At 48.8% G+C, this 18,656-nt stretch overlaps 1 protein-coding gene across 1 annotated transcript in view; it reads left to right on the plus strand.

Annotated features, from left to right (window-relative positions):
• Nucleotides 1-12,688: 12,688 nt before the first annotated feature.
• LOC122391321 (box A-binding factor-like) overlaps nucleotides 12,689-18,656 on the plus strand; it is a 40,034-nt gene continuing 34,066 nt past the window's right edge. Inside the window, exon 1 of the mRNA XM_043385117.1 lies at nucleotides 12,689-12,859. The gene's annotated coding sequence lies outside the window, so the exon portion shown is untranslated. The remainder of the gene's footprint in view (nucleotides 12,860-18,656) is intronic.

Genomic DNA, 18,656 nt, shown 5'->3' on the forward strand with positions numbered 1-18,656 from the left:
CTTAGGACAGCAACTTTTGTCATTGCGGTCACCACTGAGGTTTCCTGCTTTATTGCAGTGCGTACGGTTAGCTTACTTTATTACGGAGCGAGCGAAGCGAGCGTAGTCTTTCCTTAGATTAACGGAAATTTCTGAGTATGAGCGGCCGGCCGGCGGTGCGGACGTATGAGCTTTTGCGAGGCTTATATCTCAGCAACCACTTGACCGATTTACACGCGGTAATTTTTGTAGGGTAGCTTCATTCCTTCTACCAAGTATTGGACTATTCCCGATGCATGTGGGTGACCCCTTATGCACGTGCCACGTGCAAAACGAAGAGGTGTCAGTTTTGTAATTGTTGCAATATCTCGGTAACTACTTGGCCGATTGCGCTGAAAGTTGGCATGTAGGAAGGCACCCACTAGGCACTGCATATCCATGTGCCAGAGATGGGGTGCTGCTGCACGTGCGCACGTGCAGGGGTCGTTTCCAGATCTCAAGAACGGCTGGACCGATGGCGCTCAAATTTGGTACACGGTTAGGGACCAGTTAGTAGGGTGCCGTGCACAAGTCAGTTGGGACCCATTTTGCACGTGCGCACGTGCAGGGTGCCGCTCCCAGATCTCGAGAACGGCTGGGCCGATTGTGCTCAAAATTGGCACATCGCTAGAAACCGGTCAGTAGGGTGCCGTGCACAAGTCAGTTGGAGGTACCCCTCGAAATTTCGCACGTGCAAGACTCACACCCTCGCTCGCTCCGTTAGTCGCCCCAAAAGGCGTTATACTGGTAAAATATGTATTTTCTTATCTGCACATAAACGTGCTCATTGAAAACATCACCGCATTTTGGCAAAATACCAGTTTAGGTTACGCATAATCAAGGGTGTGTACTTTTAGCACCTTATATACAGTACAATAATCAATAATGGATGGTATCATTGGTCGATGGATCTACCGGCATATACCTACTTTTTATGCAATAGGTACACAATAGATATAATGGATTTGTAAAAAGTACAATGGCCGTGTGTTCGTGCATTCACTTGCGCTAGGATGAAAAGTTTCGTGGATCATGGTAGACGGATTAACTGAGTGCACGCTGACAATGGCGAGAAGATCATAACTTGAGCTTAATTAGCGGCCAACAAAGTCCCATTTGAGTGCACATGGAGCCGAATGATCTTGGCATTAATTGCTTCATCTGAAAACACAAAGTTATGCGCCAAAGTTCTACAGCCGCACTGCTGCGTTCAACAACGTTGATATAGATTCTGAACCACATTTCATGCTGTTCAGCATGATTTATGAATTCTTTTGTCCACAATATTGCATTTGTTTTATCGCACTTGCTAGAATTGGAGGCTGGAGAAACGCAAACTCAGTCGCACTCTATGTCTTCATTCCGTCCATCAAACACGACTCACGAGTTCGTACCGATTAGCTACGCGCGTGCAGGCTACACGCACGCTTGCACTCGCACGCACGCACGCACGCACGAACGCACGAACGCACGCACTCACGTATTGACGTATGAGCCGATGCACTTGCGTATACACTCACACACTCACACACGCACGCATGCACGCACGCAAGTACACACTCACGAACCTAGCGCACATCACAGCCCACTTCGTGACACAGCCGCTGGTTTCCGCTCCGTCGTGTGCCGGCTTCACGGCGCAACTCACGCACGGCTTCGGTCGGCAGAGATGATATACCCGACAATCGCTCTCCACAGCCGGGATAAACGATAGCACAACACTACGCGCAATGTCCAATTATCACAGCCCCGGCCGGCCACACAGGCTGGGCTTGCACCGTACCGAGATGGGCTATCTAATCGGGCCTCTGATTTACCTGAACGGGCCGATTGCGGTGGTGACGGGCCGGCCGGCCGCTGCCACCGCGCCGGGCCGCGACGGACGGCTTTGTCCACCGCACAGGTGCGGGGCCGCCGCGGTCTCGTTCGGGCACACACGCTCCCCTTCCAGTGCTCCAATTATGGAATTGGTCACCTCGGGAGAGAAGAGGGTGAGTGTGGCCGTCTTGGAGAAAGGTGCGTGTGCCCTAATTCGGGCGCAAACAGAGTGTACTCCGGCCGCGCGCCAGCCACAAAGGCGCGAGCTGACTGCCACGTGCGCGGTCCCCTGCACGAGCCACTTCAAACACACCAATAGTAAAAACATATTTTGAAAGGGCTTATCTGGCCAGTATCTGTGAACAAATGACGAAACTGATAGGCGTCGCGCTTCGGGCGCGCGTCGCGCTGACTCGGTCGTGAGAGGCGAGCGAGAGAGAGGCGGGTCAGAGGCCGAGAGAGAGAGAGAGAGAGAGAGAGAGAGAGAGAGAGAGAGAGAGAGAGAGAGAGAGAGAGAGAGAGAGAGAGAGAGAGACCGAGCGAACACTCGAGGCGCCTGTATCACTCGATACAAATCATGACTAACTGGAGGGCTGAGTGTTGACTGGCTTTGAAGTTGTACCAACTCAAACGCACTTCTCAACCTCGAACTGAAAGAAGTATTGCGGAGATGTGTGTGTATTTTGACACACCACTCACTTTTTCTATACCTATGAAAGGGAGGCAGGAAGGGCTTAGTAATCACCAAACTAACGGATGAATGTGTTCACCTCACGTGCGTGCTCGCGCTTTTTATTCACACCTGATCCCGTGCACTAGGAACAAATAGCGCATAGACCCAGTTCTGACGTCACTTCCGGGACGATGACGACATTTCAGCACGCAAATGTGATTCAGTCTGTGTGCTGACCAGGAGTCGTTGTCGTGTAGATGACGTCGTTGCAAGTGAAGGTCAGGATACGTGACATCACCGTTCGCTCTTAGTAGTATAGTGTCGGTGGGAGCTAGTAAAAAATTGCTGTCTCCAGTCTCACTTGGCTTGACGGAGATCTAAAAACGAAAACAACGCACGACGCTGATCTGCGGTCTGCAGGTGCATTGGCCATCGCCAGAGCATGAACTGTCCTGTCAGTAGCCTGTCAGCAGCTTGATGGGACCGTAGCACTTTCATAGGTGACCTGGCTTCTGCATTGGGAAAGTAAGCACTACCTGACACCTTTTATCCTTTCCAGTCTGCAGCAACAGTATCATTACTTTTTCTGAGTCAACTGATGAGGGCTGTAGATTGTTTAGGCATTGGCAAATTACACACTACCTTCTACATTCCAAACACACAGGATGTCAACCTCATTAACACTCCGGCCCAGCGCCTTTGACGTCTGGTTCTGAAATTTTAACCCCAACAATTATTCATGGCTGTGGACAGGACGTCCCACCCTCGAGTCTTCAGTCGGCACCGTCCGGTATCACAAGTCCTTCCCTTCCGCACCCCATTCATTGGCACCTGTCCAATCGCTGTCTTACCTGGCACCCGACACGGAAGGGACGGGGGGGTGGGCGTGGACGGGGACAGGGGCACGGGTCACACCGCCACCGCGGCCGCCGCCGCCGCCGCCGCGGCCGCCGTCACCCGCCCTGCAGGTGCCCAATGCGTAGGGTTGAATAGCACGTGCCAAACTGACCCTCATAATCCTCACGAGGAGGGAGTAACGGTTAATTGTTTCATGCTTGAGGTACCATTCCCACATATAATAATGCTTTTCTCGTGGCAAGGCAGGCTGAAGTGTAATTACTGCCTCAGTACTAAGACTGATTGATTAGTGAAAAAGGATGCCTCTGTGTGGCCTCAAAGGAGGCGCCTGAATACCTAGTCCCTTTGCCAAGCGGCTGGCTGTTTGGAAACACGGTGGTAGAATGATGGATGAGAATTAGGATGTTCAAGAGGAGTTTGTGGTTGAAATGCGACTGAATAGAAACGGGGAATAAAATGCCACAAAATGAATGACAATAGCTGAATATTATTGAAGCGGCACATCTTGGTATTCTCACTTCCCAACATGTTGAAGTGATGTTTGCACTTTGAGACTTGAGTGCACTACAGTCTACAACACATTGTATTTACCTACAAATTACTTTGGAAAAATGGTATGCTGAAAAGTTCGAAAGTGAACATGGAAATGTTGAATGCATATTTGAACGATCTAGCAGGATTGCCAGTTATAGCGCAAAGCTTCTACGCGTATCGACCTTGCAATTCAAATGTGAACGATCCAAGAAATGATTTTGTAAGCGAGTTGTAACTTTTTTTACCATGCGATGCATATAAAATAAGCGTGCATAATCGCATCGGGTACACGATGCAAAGCTATTATGTTTAGCCCTCTAAGTACTTTTGTGGCGCTGCTTCAAGTTTGCCCATTTAATTAATCGCTAAGTAATTCGGTCCTTAGTGAAAAGCTGGGTCAGCTATCATCTGTGGGACCATGGCCCACGGACGGAGTCCATGGAGGCTACAGAGGGTACAGCTGGAAAGGATAGGAATGTAACGGGTCAAAGTCCGTCTGACTATGGGTACGGGCCAAGAGGGAGGGGCGGACGGGGCGGAGGGGAGACGAGGGAGCCGTGAGCCGTCTCCTCTGCCGCCGGCGTGACGGTGGCGAGCGAGGCATGACGCGGGAATACCAGTCAGACGGGTCTTCGAGCGCGGCCTTGGCTATCTCTGAATATGGCCGGACAGCTGAAAATCCTCCATCAGAGTCTGCAGTTCTCCGGCGTGACTGCAGCATCTGATGCGTCTTGTACCTAGTACCTAGGAAGGTCTGGTACGGAGCCTGAATAAGCGGTGGGGTCTAACAGAGCGTCTTGCAGCCGCGTGATCGGGCGCAGAGCCGAGTGCGGGGGCAGGTCTGCTAGTCAGAGTGTGAAATGTACATCTTCACAGCGGCGTGAAATGACACAGGTTCTGATACGGCGGTCTGTCTGGTACGAGGTCTGGTACAGGGTATGGCACTGAGTGTGGTACAGCAGCATGGTCTAACACAGGATATGGTACGACCGCACGGTCTCCAGCGGACCAAATGCCGTCGTTCTGCGAAAACCAGTTCTGTCTAGACGTCTAGACCTAGCGGGCCTCCCACGCGTTCCCTTATCTCTCTCCTCGCCTGTGACGCACACAGAGCCCAGACGGCGATGTGTGGGCCGGCCCCTCCTGCGCTCTCGGTCCCGTTTTCTGCGTGCGCCCCCGGCTGTTTCCCTGCCCTTCCCCATCGCCACTGCGGGCCCGGGCGGCGCCCAACCACGGCGCCGTCAGAAGCGGTACCACGGCGAGCCTGGCACCGCGCTAGGACCAGGGAGGGTGCCCCTGTGCTCCAGTAGCGGTCCGAGCCGCCAGGCCGGCGTCTGGGAGGGGTGAGGTGTCTCCGGGACGGGAGAAGCCAGCCGGATGGACCGCGGACTCCGTTCAGCGTCTTCCTCGGGTTCAAAGTCCAGACGCTGACCGTTAGCGGTGTGAATAACTCAGACAGTTTAAAGATGGTAAATGGAGTAAGAAGTTTAAAGCTGCAGTGCTTGCTGCCTTTCACAAAATCGTTTCGTGAGCTGTGACATTTGACAATATAATGCAGCAGTAACGAAATATTCGATGAGCTCCCAGCCCGAAAATGGAGTGATAGAAGGAGGAGGAGGAGGGTGACTGAAGAGCCGTCCTCGAGCACATCATCCACAGCGCTCACACATGACCAATCGATGTTGATGTCCATGAGCCTGACTGGAGGCGACTACTGCAGACTGTAGAGCAGATTATGTGGGTTCTGGCTGATTCCTTGAGTCTCAGACTCGAGTCTTGCTCAGGGCGAGCGGAGGCAGGCCTCCGGGGTCAGCCCGCTCTCCCAGCCGCGACTAGTTATATAGGTACGCTAGACTTCTGGCTGGCATATTTCATCAATAAATGGAAATTCCTTATCAGTCGGTGGCTGTCAGGGCCTGCGAGTCAAAGGAAACCCACTTAGATGTTTCATGTAAGCCTCATCTCAAAACTCGGAGTATTTAGCACAAACCCCTGGCCTCATGAATTGTCAGTTGTCACATCGTCAAATTGGCTGTTATAAATCTGAAATAGTTCTTAAGACATCTCGCGTTGCAGAGAATCCTCCAGCAGAAACGACCGAACACAAGCCACTGAGAATCAGACCGATGAGCTTGGTCACCGCACCAAGCATACTACTAGTCACTGCACGCCCAATTTTGCCAGACGTTCATTTACGCCTCTGGCCTTCCTCGAGGTTCGGTGAACGACTCTAAGAACTCTGAATAACTCCCGTGTTTTTAGCTCTTCACCGATGATAACTGGTGAAATACCTGACTGTCTGACTCGTCGGGTAACGAGTGACGCTAGCTAGGACTTCAACAGCACATCCTCTGCCGAGCTGCGAGCTTCACGCCGAAACGATAACGATAACGCTCGAAACGATAGCCCAATGCCCTTACCGTCAGAAGCGAAAGCCTTGAATCAGCGCAGCGGTGCCTACCTTATGAGCTATCATGTAAGTACATATATTTTACCGTTATGTAGTAATGCATAAAGAGAGGTAATGAATACGTGTGATCAGGAGAAAGCGGGTGTTTTCTGCATTAACCCGGCACCGCCTAGGCTATTTCCGTACCCACGACAGCCTGGGGGGGGGGGGAGTCGGATCCGATCCCCCCCGTTATCTCGAGAACCAATGGTCGTATCGAGACCCGCGAGGCGTCGTTCGAAAGGTCTCTACGAGACCTTCCCAAAGCACTCTTAAGATTTTAAGATTGAGGTCAACTTTCGGGTCAAGGTCAGGTCAAAGGTCAAATTCAGGGGTTTTGCATGATTAGGCTTACGGACAGCGGAATCGATAGCTGCTGCTCGAAACTCACCAAAAATGACCTCAAAGGCCTAGTGAAGGTACCATGTGCGTATAGGGGTCATACTAAGTACGGGTCAAGGTCAGGTCAGGTCACGAAAGGTCACGGTTTTCACTTTCTGCTACATGGGCGTGCGACACATGTTTTATGGCTTATTTTTCACGCCGAATCCGATGGTAATGCTTATATGTGACCCCAAGTCACTGTGCTGGTGAAAAGTGTGCATTGAAAGCATAAAAAATCGTTTATACCAATACCATAGATAACTAAACGAGGGCCAATAAAAAGTCAATTTTTAAACTTTTTATTTTTGACATAAAAATGCTTTTTTCTAGACGAGCTTTGTCCCAGGAATCTAGTGGTGCCATTCGTTTTCACATGCAATGTTCAGAAGTGCCTCTAATTCACGAAAATGCTTATGATGTCACCATGCCCTAGGGGAGAGTGGGGTAATTTGGCCGGTGGTGTAAATTGGCCGCCCCCACCTGTACGAAAGCTGATAAAAGTGAATGAAATAACTTTAGTCTCTATTCATTTGCCATCGGCAAAACTAACTCGAGAACAAATGTCAAAACTTTCACCCTCTTAGTTTTATTCAAAATTAATAAAAGGTGAATTACGTTAGAAAATGGTAACTTTTACTTCCGTTTAAAAATTTGTATAACATGTAGTATTTGGGCTGTAAACGAATTCGAACATTATAGCGCTATTTTTGAGGGTGTTCAGCGGTTCCAAGAGCAATTTCATCTAGTTCTGTACAGCCATGACGACTTTATAGACAAAAATTTTCAGAATGGCAATGTGGGGTTATTTGGCCGGAACTAGCGGGGCAACTTGGCCGGTGCGCTCAGAGTCACTATGCTGCGTCGGCCGAGTTGTCATGGTCAATTATACCATAAAGGACATAATTCATGACCAACTTTGACTACCTTGATGCCATATTTCCTATTGGACAGCTGTAAGGGCATGTGACGTCATCAAAGGTTACCTAACGCTTTTTTGCTAATAAATACTTACAGAAAAAAGATACAGCCGCGCAAATGGCCTCATTGTGTTCAGCTCGTCAAGGCGCATCGAATGATATACATGATGACCTTGAACTCACGAAACATTGAGGTCAAGCGACCTGAGGTAACGTGACCTGAAGCCAACCTCGACCTTGACCTTGACCTTGACCTCTCGAGGTCAACACATACATGTTTCGATGCGTAACGACGAGAGAATTACGATGGTACTTTTAGTTTTGGCCTAACTTGATTACTTCAAAAGTTATTCGTAAAAACTGTCATCGCATCTAGAGCCGCTATTTTGACTATTTTCGACCCCTGTGACGGCTGAGTCAACCTCCAAAATACTTCAAATGCGTCGTAGGACACGCGTCATTGCTGAATGCGAAGCTGACTCGCCTATAACAAAAGTCATGGCCTCAAACTAACACCGGCCAAATTGCCCCACACCCCCGGCCAAATAACCCTGCTAGTGGGGTAATTTGGCCGCTTTGCAGACCTTTGTAATACGCCACAATTTCAATACAAGTAGTTACTCAATCATTTCAAGTTTACAGTCCAAGAAAGTAAAATGTATGCCACACCTGTCAGCGTTGAGAAAATGCAGGAATGTGTTGTCGATTTTTAGTTACATCGTTTTCTAAAAAAAGCGGCCAAATTACCCCACTCTCTCCTATGCATGTTGGAGCTATTTTTTTACAATTTGGGGTCAAAAATCAAGATAAAAAGTTGAAATTTGGGACATCTAATGTTCTAATAGAGCTCTATAACATATATTCCGGTTTTTTGGAAATTCCCAAAATTTTGGATTTTATTAGCTGTTTTCCAAAAAATATAGTTTTTTGAATTTTTAGGGGTAAAAAACGCATATTATGGAACATCCGAGATAAGCATTTATAAGAACTCGTTGAGCTGCGTTTATTCATGTCCTTAATTTGCAATTTGCTTAAAACCTCGATTTTTGGCGATTTTTTAAACATTTACCATTTTTTGACTGAAAACGCTGTTTTTTTTAATTTTTGTAAATTTATTGGCAAAAGATACCACACCATAAATACAACACAAAACAGATATCATACAAACATGCAATGCACGCCGCACCCCCGCCCGCGCCGCCCCGCGTCCCACATGCCACGGGGCAGCGCCCCTGTCACCGGCCGGGCCTGCGACGCGCCGGCTCGCTTGAGCGGCGCGCCGCAGGCCCGGCCGGCCAACCGGCCCTGCGACATTGCAAGGGCCGGTCGACGGAAAACGCTATGTAGTTACATCACTAAAATCGATATATCTCAAAAATTTTTGCAAATTTTTCCTTAAAAATTGCACAGGAGACGTCAAATTGATGGGGAAGAAGGTATGCCAAGTTTCATGTAGATAGCGTAAGCGGTTCATGAGTTATTCAAGAAAAACGTTCATGAGTTAAGAGATGATTGCATGACCCAGGGGTCGGTCACTCAGCTTATCTACACTAAAAGGCATCACAAATGAGTTTGATGCTGATTACTTAGTCAGCAACTAGCAGCCGCATATCAAAACCTTGTTCAGACTCTGGTCCACAGCCAGTGAAGACGCCTACGGCTGGTACAGCATGCTCTTCCCCTGCGTCAGAAGAAGCGTGGAACGGTCCTGCGGCTGACGCCGGTGGTTGGCGGCTGCACCCTCCTTCCCCTGTAGGTCGATCTGGGGGGGGGGGGGAAGGCTACCAGGAAGGACCGTTATCTGCGGAGGACCGACGGAGACGCCAGACGTATCGAAGAGTGTTTCTCCAAGAGGCCAACCAGAGGCTGCTGTCTGACTGAAACGCTTCAGCACACGGCATCAGGGTTGCAGCTGTCGAGAGCCGAGCGAAGGTAATGTTCTATCTTAGCTCGTTAATAGTTATTCTGTTGTTTAAGGAATACGTGCAATCGTATGTGATGGTGGTTACTGGTTGCTGATGATGCCGAACCGTTCGTGCATTTGAATTGGCCGAAAAATGTACGTGCTAACCCAGCCTGCCTCCATGCAACGCTAATGCTAGAGTTAGAGCTGATATCTGTGAAGTTTCAAATGGAGTAGGCATCGGGCAAGGAACGGGATCATAATTCATATACCTATAGGTCGAACTGGGAATCCTTGAGCAATGCTATGATTATTACGTTGCTAAGGATTCGCTGTAAAGCAGTAATGATCAAGCTAGAGTTTGATTGGCGCTGGAATAGAGCTAGAAGCTCTAGCCGTATTTAACACTCACAGGAGAAATGTGACGCATGAATGAGAGGAGGCACGGAGACGGAAGGCATATGCCAGAGGTAACGGATGATTTTTAAATTGATGTAACTCGTGGCGGAAGTCGCATCACTGTAGCAGGCCGATATCTGAAGGTAGTTATAGGCTTCTGTGGAAGTCTTTTGATGAGTCTACATAGGCGAGAATGGATGTTTTCGTCTGTTGAGCATGACCAAGTGACAACTCATCATTCTTCAGAAAGTCTTATACTGAGACTTGAGAGTCTCACTACCGTCGCGCTTGGTCAGCTCACGTCTTTGTTTTTGGCGCCAAAACTGTGTCGGTGTTGATGACATCTGGAAGTGGATACCTAATCCTCCTGCATTCGGAGGCGGGCCGGCGGCCACGGGGAAGCTGCTCTCACTGCTCAGTGCTCAGGGATAGGCGTGTCTTTCGACAGCATATACCTATGTGTTCGGGGAGACAGGCCATCTAAAAATCGCACAAATAAAGAGAGGGCACATTGCCAATGTGTTGTCATATGCGAGTGGCTGGACCAGGCCGATTGAATCTTCGTCCTGGCAAAGGCGAAGAACACATGTTAGAGGGAGCAAGAAAACTTCAATTCAGCAAGGCCCCTCATAACTGCTAGGAAAAACCCAGAGTTCTGAAGCGATCTTAGCAACAGTTCTTCGCTTGGTGCGGCATGCTCTCCCCCCGCGTCAGAAGGAGCGCGGAACGGTCCTTCGGCCGACGCCGGGGGCTGGCGGCCACCCTCCTTCCAGTAGGCCAATCGGCGGAGGGTATGGGAAGGGGAAGGCTACCAGAGGGCCTACCGGGGGCCACCAGAAGGGGACCGTTACACTCTGAGGAGGACCGCCGGAGACGCCGGACGTGTGGAAGAGTGCTCTTCAAGAGACCCACCAGACACTGCTGGGTTACTTCAGCGCTCCTGCAGACAGTCAGGCGTCGGTTTCTTCAGCTGTCGAGAGCCAGGTCGAGGTCAGTTCTTTTAGCTGGCCAGGGAGGTGAAGCGTTGGCGAGAGCTGAGGAGCCGGCGGTGCTTCAGTAACTAGTTCTTAAAAAGCTCTGTGGAATCAGGCACTCTGGGCTCGGCAGTTACGGCACTGTGTAGCCTGGACTGAGTGAATGGTGAACAGTGCCACTGTAGTCTACCAGTCACTGTAGTCTGTACTTGATGGCAGGCAGACATGCGCATGGATCCGAGAAAATGGATCTGGGATCTGATCCCACGGATCCTGATCTCGGATCCGTCGGGATCATTGATCCAGCTCTGTAATTTATCGAGAGATCCATTGGGATCACAGACCAGAGTCTCATTTTTTGCTTGAGATCCAGTGAGATCATAGATCCTCACTTATTTGTTGTTAACACATATATCCCAAAAAAGCACTTGTTTCAACTCACAAACGTTCTGTTTTAGTGATTTTATGTGATCACACGTCATAATCCATAGTTTTGTGTCACTTATTGGCATAGAAACCCTTTAAACATGGTTTCAAATGTGGTGCATGGTGGGATCCACTGAGATCATAGATCCATGTTCTTAATTTATCGTCAGATCATATGAGATCATAGATCCAAGATGTATTTTTCACGCCGGATCTGGTGGGATCATAGATCCCAACCAGTACTTTGCTTCGAGATCCACTGAGATCATAGATCCATCACTCGGATCCATGCACATGTCTGATGGCAACTGATGATGCTGAGCCACTGTACTCCCGTGTATACCCCCGTGAACATGTGTAGGGTTGAATGTGTGGTAGGCTGCCTCCATGCAACGCCAATGACCTTATAATGTTAGGACTTAAGTTTCGACGTCAGTAAAGGTGTCCTTTTGCTCAAATATTTGACGTAACGTCTCTGCGCCCATAGGCGGCGGAAAGCCCCCTTTGATTTTGGCATTTTATTATTAGCCCTATGGGCGCTGCATGGAAAGAATGGGACCAAAAGTCGGCAGTGCCCCTCCCCCCTTAATTGAAGGTGTTCCGCCGCTACTGTCTGCGCCCCGTTAACGGCATCTGGCGACCTGAGCGTTCTGCAGCCGGTACAGTCGCCGGCTAGACTTTCACTGTCCATTGCCCATGGGTCATCTCTTTTTTATCAATATGACTTTGCAAATATGACGATGGGCTACCTGTCTGAACACGGTGAGCGGAAGGACAGATGCCAGTTATGAAATCGTGGGATGCCGTTTTTTGAACAGTGGTGGAACCAGGCATTTGGCGCCAATGGCAAATGGTTTCCTGCCCTGAAGGGCCAGGGCAGAAAATTTGCCGATGAAAATTTGCCTCGATGAATCGATGAAAATCGATGAAAATTTGATTTTTTTTTTGTTAGTCAAAAAACAGTACGTTGTTCTGTTAGTCTCCGATGCCGAATAGTAGAGCTAACACCGTCGATTGCGGCAAGGCCGCCCGCTTTTCGATCACCTCTTTGTCTTATGGCGCCAATTCGGAGCGGCGTCTGGCCTCTATCGGCTCCACTAATCCCCCCTGGGACCGGCTCGTGCTGAGTTCGCTCCCTCTGCCACCGGCATGCGGTGACGCCACCCACCGCTGAGCTAGGGTCATCAGGTCCACCGCCCCGCCGTCCGCGGCGCCGTCCGCGGCGGCGGCGCGGCGGCGGCGCGGCGGCCATATTTGCTCAGTGATAGCGCCCTTGGCGCTTTAGTGCCGCCGTAAAATTCAGCTGATTTGCGGCATATGCGGCTCAGCCCTGCGGCGGCCAATCAGCGCGCGGCGTTCGCCGGCGCTGTGTCACGTGATCGCCGCCCATTTTGCCGGCCGGCCGGCGGCGGCGGCGCGCGGGCGGCTGAGATTAGTGCTAATTGATCGCCTGGCCCGTGGTATCGCGGAGAGAGCTGTATCTCTGAGGACACGCCTGTATCTCCGGTGAGTGGAGCGTCTTGCACGCTGAGAGACCCCGAGCTGGTGGTGCCTGGAACTCCGCCCGGACCAGAGTGGTCCAACGCAGCTCCGTGGCGGCGTTAATAAACATTTGCAGTCGGTATCTGAGCGTTATCCATATCTTACTCAGTTTATCGTATCGTACTTTTCGCGTGTATCTCGCGTCTATCTCCCTCGTTTTTATCGACTGTTCCAGCACTTCGCTGCGACAAGATATTCTATATCATGCCGAGATATTCGGCCTAACTATCTGCCCTGTCAGTGGCGCGCGAGCCGGTCTATCTCAATGGAGATGATTGCAGGAACATCTCTGATTTCGAGCCGTGAGATACCGGCTGACAGAGCTTCCGTTTGAGTGGGAAGTAGCTGACAATCACACATGCTTGAACAATTATCTGTTGCTTTTACTTCATTGCCAAGATGATTGAGATCATAATGATCTTCGGAAATACCGGGTTCTTGTAGCGCGTTGGCGAGTGACGTGATCGGGGTGAAACGGCGCGACCGCACTAAATAATATGACTGCTGCTGTACTATTGAGGCAAAACGCAAGTCCAGCAGTGATGCATAAATTAAATAGCCGTCGACATTAAATAATCATGCTCAAGTGATCTCAGTTTCATAAAGTGATAGCCATTTGTTTGGTTCGATTCCAATCATCTTTTCCCAGTTGCGTGTCACAAAAATGGTCCAACCATTTCATCTGTCCAACACTTCCCCTCATCAGAAAAAGATCTTTCACTGTAAGTTTTTTTTTTGAAGCTATGGTCTATAGATTGTTAATATTACATACGTAGGTGATTGATCTAACTACTGCCTGAGGTCTGTGCACGTGCAGAGCACGTCGAACGTCCATGCACTAGACGTTGCAAGAATTTCGAGGCTCCAAAAGTACAATTCCTATTGACAGTGACACTGCATGCAACATGTTACCTTTATTTTGGTTGTTGCTAATTTCCATTCAGTTGCGACTCTATATTAGGCACTGTTTATATTTTATATTTTATTCCAAAGCTGCACATCAAGCCAAATCATTATTAAAGGCCAACTAAATGGACGACCATGCAACAAAACTCAGCGTGTCACATTTCATTCGGTTAGATTGACACAGTTGATTTCGCAAAAAGAAATGGCGTCGTTCCCTCCTAAGAAGCACTCAGACAGTATCGATTGATTTCAACACCATACCTTCTTATTTCTTACCAAGAGATAGTCCACACTTAGCTGTCACACTTCAGCTGCAAAAGATCATATTTGACGTTATTTACCCTCTTTGGACACGCATGAAGGGTTGATTAAAACATGTCATTTTTGGCGAGTGACTTGCTCAATATGTTAAACGGTTGAGTAAATATGAATGTAACTACTGCTATTATTGAGCTGAAACAGATTCGTGATAAAGTATAATATTTGTTATGACCTTTTCCTCGAATTAAGAAATGTAAAAAAGTCGAAGTGATGAATTCTAATGAGTGAATTTTCGCCCACAGGGCATCGTCAGACATATGCATATTTGCTATAATAGCATATTTGCTTTTTGCTTGTCTGACGATGTCCTGTGGGCGAAAATTCGCTCATTAGAAATTATAATACATCACATCACTGTCGACTTTTTTACATTTCTTAATCCGAGGAAAAGGTCATAACAAATATTATACTTAATCATAACAAGATGTTCCTCGCGAGAGTACTCAACAACATATCATCTGGAACAGATTTATCTTGGATGTAAAAACGATTAGTTAAAACAAATCCACATCTTGGCTTTTCCGGTATTACGTCAGAAAATGTAATGTGAAACATATCAACGCTGAACAAAAAAGGCATAAAGGTGGATAGTCAATAGTCATGGTACGTAACAGAGAACACGTCACGATTACATCATCACATGGTGAATCCTTTTCAATGGGCTTCTTAGCAAACAAAGAACAGCCCAACAATAAACAAATATCTTATTGGCGTTGCATGGAGGGAGGCGTATATCGGAAACTTCTTAAGATTCAATTACATATTTTTTTTTGTTAATTTTCACAGTGATGTTCTGGTGAAGCGTATAAGGGGGAACGTGCTGTTTATTGTGCTGTGCGTGGTGATGATTTTTTCTTACGCATGCTTTCTTGTTATATGCTACCTTTACTCATGCTTTCGCTATTCTTCGAATGGGATTTATTGTTCCAGCCTAAATGGCGTTCTTGGGCACTCTGTGGAAAGAAAGGAGCTCTTGCTAGTCAAGTTATCTGAAACAGACCTATCAAAAATGGTTCACGTGTTTCTAAACTATCAGTTCCGTGGACGTGGACTCAGCTTTTCGCACTTTTGATCAGCTGAAAATTACATAGGCATATTGCTGCTCAAAAGCGGCTGCCCGATGTCTAGCTCTTTCAAACGTGCGCCATTTAACATTTGTCTCACCGTTTTTCTTTGTAAATTAGATCCCGTATCAACCGTTTGCTTTGTTTTAAGTTAGCTTTATCTGGGAAGCTTGCCGAATTTTCATGTCAAACATAACGACAAAAATTGTGTCGTTTAGAAATTTCGGCCGTCCCAGCCAAGTGCCCAAGCGCTCGCCGTGTAAAGATGCCACCAGCGGAACCAAATAACAAGAGCGACCTGGTCACGCTCCTGGAAGAGCACGACCATACTGCGCACGTGCCCGCGGAGGTGCTGCTGTCCGCTCCGGTGGACCGGGCTCCTGCCGATCCCAACTGGTGAGTGGGCGCGGCACCGGTGACAGCGAGACCGGTCAGTATCACCTGACTGGCTAACTGGTGGCAAAACGGCGATATTGCAAATGTATCCATATAAAAGATGATACAATATGCGCATGATTGTTAACTGTTTGTCTTTTTGCTTATGGTTTGCGATTATTTATCCAACAAAATCGTCCACTTATCACCTACGTTTTTCAAATTGATATCGTTATGATAAGGCTCACGTTCAGTCGCTGAACATATTTGTAAATCCAAACCGAAGGTGGAACGGCGCCTGTCATCGTTCACTATCGTGGAAGTAAAATTTCTTTAAATCAGTTATAGGAATTTATATATCACGCCCACCAATTCGGCGCTGACTTAAATACTTCCAGCCATCGATAGATATCGTTTCACAGCAGCGCTGTTTTGGTTTTGTCCGGGTCGGTGAGTGCTCAGTTTGTCCGTCAAGGGTCACGGGTGTTCAGTTTCGTCTGTCCTGGCTAAAGGGTTAGGCTAGGGGCTCTCAGCTTTGTCTTTTTGCCTGGTGTGGCTGTCTGACATCATGTATTACCTAAGCTACCCTACCTCTTCTAAGAATGTTGCCGAAGTGTTAACACAAAACACCTCTCTTTTCAATAAGTCATTTTATTGGAGCGTCTGTGCCATTTAATGTTCCTATCCCAAAAACGTGTCGGCTGTCGGCTCTTTTGCTGGAAAACCGTAAAACTACATACTTATCCTATATTCTCGAATGTTCTGACTTCTGTTACATGTTCCCGCAATAATTGCGAATACTCGGCCAGGCACAAAAACACAAAGCTTTATTTTAGGTCTAAACCGATGCCGACCCTCCCGGCGGGACCATGGGTGCCACCGGCCGCGCCGATTACCATGGGCCCCACGGTGCTCTGGGCCCCACGGGCCCGACTGGGCAGTGCCGGGCCCAGCGCCGGGGCCCCGCCGGCACCTCAGCGGATCAGTAGTGCCCCGCTGCCCGTCCTGACGCTGGAAGACATCGACGAGTAAGTGCAGGTTTAGGTTTAGAAACCCACACGACAGCGACACCGCTAGCTGTCAAATGGGTGCGGGCAGCAGTAGCACACGCTGTCTCACGGACGGAGACAGCTCAGTAGCAGCGGCTGTTACATGGGCGTGGCAAGCCCCGGAGGCCCGACAACAATCTGCGCCGGGAAAGCGTCGTCGGACAAGCAAGCATGAATTGACGGAACTGGGCAAATGACGCATGATGGAGGCCACACCAGGGGAGCATGTGCAACCGTAGACTAGTATGTGCACGCAATATGAGCATGATATGATCCTTTATAGTTGCCTACCTTTTCAGCCTTCATATGCATCTTTATCAGAGTAAGTCGTTAGTCGATTTATATAAAGTACTGAGATCGATGTGAGTATTCTGCGATTTCGCCGCTGTACATATGTACAGGACAACACTACACCGGATGACGGTGAAGTTCGTCAAAACTTTCACCACTACATGGTTGCATCATGTTGTATGGTCGCTCTGACTCTAGCTGAACCTGTGCCCTCGTGGCCAGCTGCAGTGAGGGGGAGTGGCTTCAGCATTCTACTGAGTGGCGGTGGCTGAGTGTGACTCAGGCGGCGTCGGTCGCCCACTCGGCGGGGCCTCGCCAGAACCAGCCGGCCGTGGAATGCAGCGTCCCGCCTGGGGCGGGGATTAGGGCTGGAGGAGGGGAGTCGTGCCCCGCTACCCAAGGAGTCGGCGACATCTGTGGAGAGCGACTGAACTAGAGCACGCTTCTATTTGAAACTGAAAACAGCGTTTTGCGGTTCTAGTGTTGATTGTTTGAAGCCGTCTTCATAATCATGGCTTTGAGCAGAGCTTCCTATTTAATTTTAGGTCTCGTTGATGAAATGTTGGAATGTCCTAAAACTTTAATGCGTCACTTAATGATCGGCCAATTCCAAGACTAGTGTTAGCTCATTCCTGTACAATTGTACTGAAGAACTGGTGTACTTACATCTATTGCAGCTGCACTTTATGATTGTCTCAACCTCTCAAGACAGCTCAGATATTGTTACATACATGCTCTCAACCAAACTTCGAAAACGACAATTCGTTTACTTCGCATTTGGCTACAGAAATTAAAAAAAAAAACACTTATTTTCAACCCGGTGACCAGCAACAGCCGGCTGTCCCGTCCCTCAGTTTGCAAAATAGGAATGACTAAGTGGGTTCACCGGCGGGCGGGCGGGCGTCCCCCGGCCCCAGTGAGGCTCTCCCACGTGAGGCGTCCTGAAGCGAACTTTGCTCGGCGTCGGGGGAGGGGAAGATAAGAGCCTCGCGGTAGATAGCGTCATTGTGAACATAGCGCAAAAATGGCACCGCAAGTATTGAGTAACGGTTTTTCACAACTGGCGGCGCACGTCTCAACGAGTCAAAGAAGAGAAAATAAATCATTTAATACTCTGACTGTTGTAATTTCGCCTGACCTTTGACACGCAACTTTGCTTACCTCAAATATTCAAGACATTAGACGACTGCTGCCTGTTGGTATTGTTCTTTTCGTACTCCACCTTGCGGCTAGAGTCCTACGTGGGCACTCTATCCTCGCTCTCTCCACTCTCCGTGCTGACATACTGTGCCGTCCAGCGTTGGTGTTCCTCCGCGTGGCCCGAGGGCAGGTCAATGACCAGCTGGGGTCAGTGCCGGGGTCGCCGCCGGCTCGGACGGGCGGCGGATGGGGTCAGAGGTCATAGTGGTCAGCCCATTGTCAACTGAGCTCATCTGAGCGACCAAGTGTGTGCTGAACGACGGATTTGATCAGTTCATGTTTGTGAAAACAGTTCATACAGATTGAGCCTTACTTTGCCGAGTGTGCAATCTTAGACAATTGTTCTCCAAGCTGCACCGTGAAAATGGGCTCTAAGTTTATTGCATGGATTCGAAGAAAGAAATTCCTAGCTACGAAGAGACTGTCGAATGCACGCCATTGGGAAAAGTGAGTTGCTATGAACGGGATTTGGTGTCTATATAGCCTTACTTAATTGCCAAATGAATAATTCAGAACTTGCTACAGATTGCTGTTTCATATTTGAGTTCGTAACAA

Source organism: Amphibalanus amphitrite, unplaced genomic scaffold, assembly GCF_019059575.1.
Source record: "Amphibalanus amphitrite isolate SeventyFive unplaced genomic scaffold, NRLGWU_Aamphi_draft 000432F_arrow, whole genome shotgun sequence".
Lineage (NCBI taxonomy): Eukaryota > Metazoa > Arthropoda > Thecostraca > Balanomorpha > Balanidae > Amphibalanus > Amphibalanus amphitrite.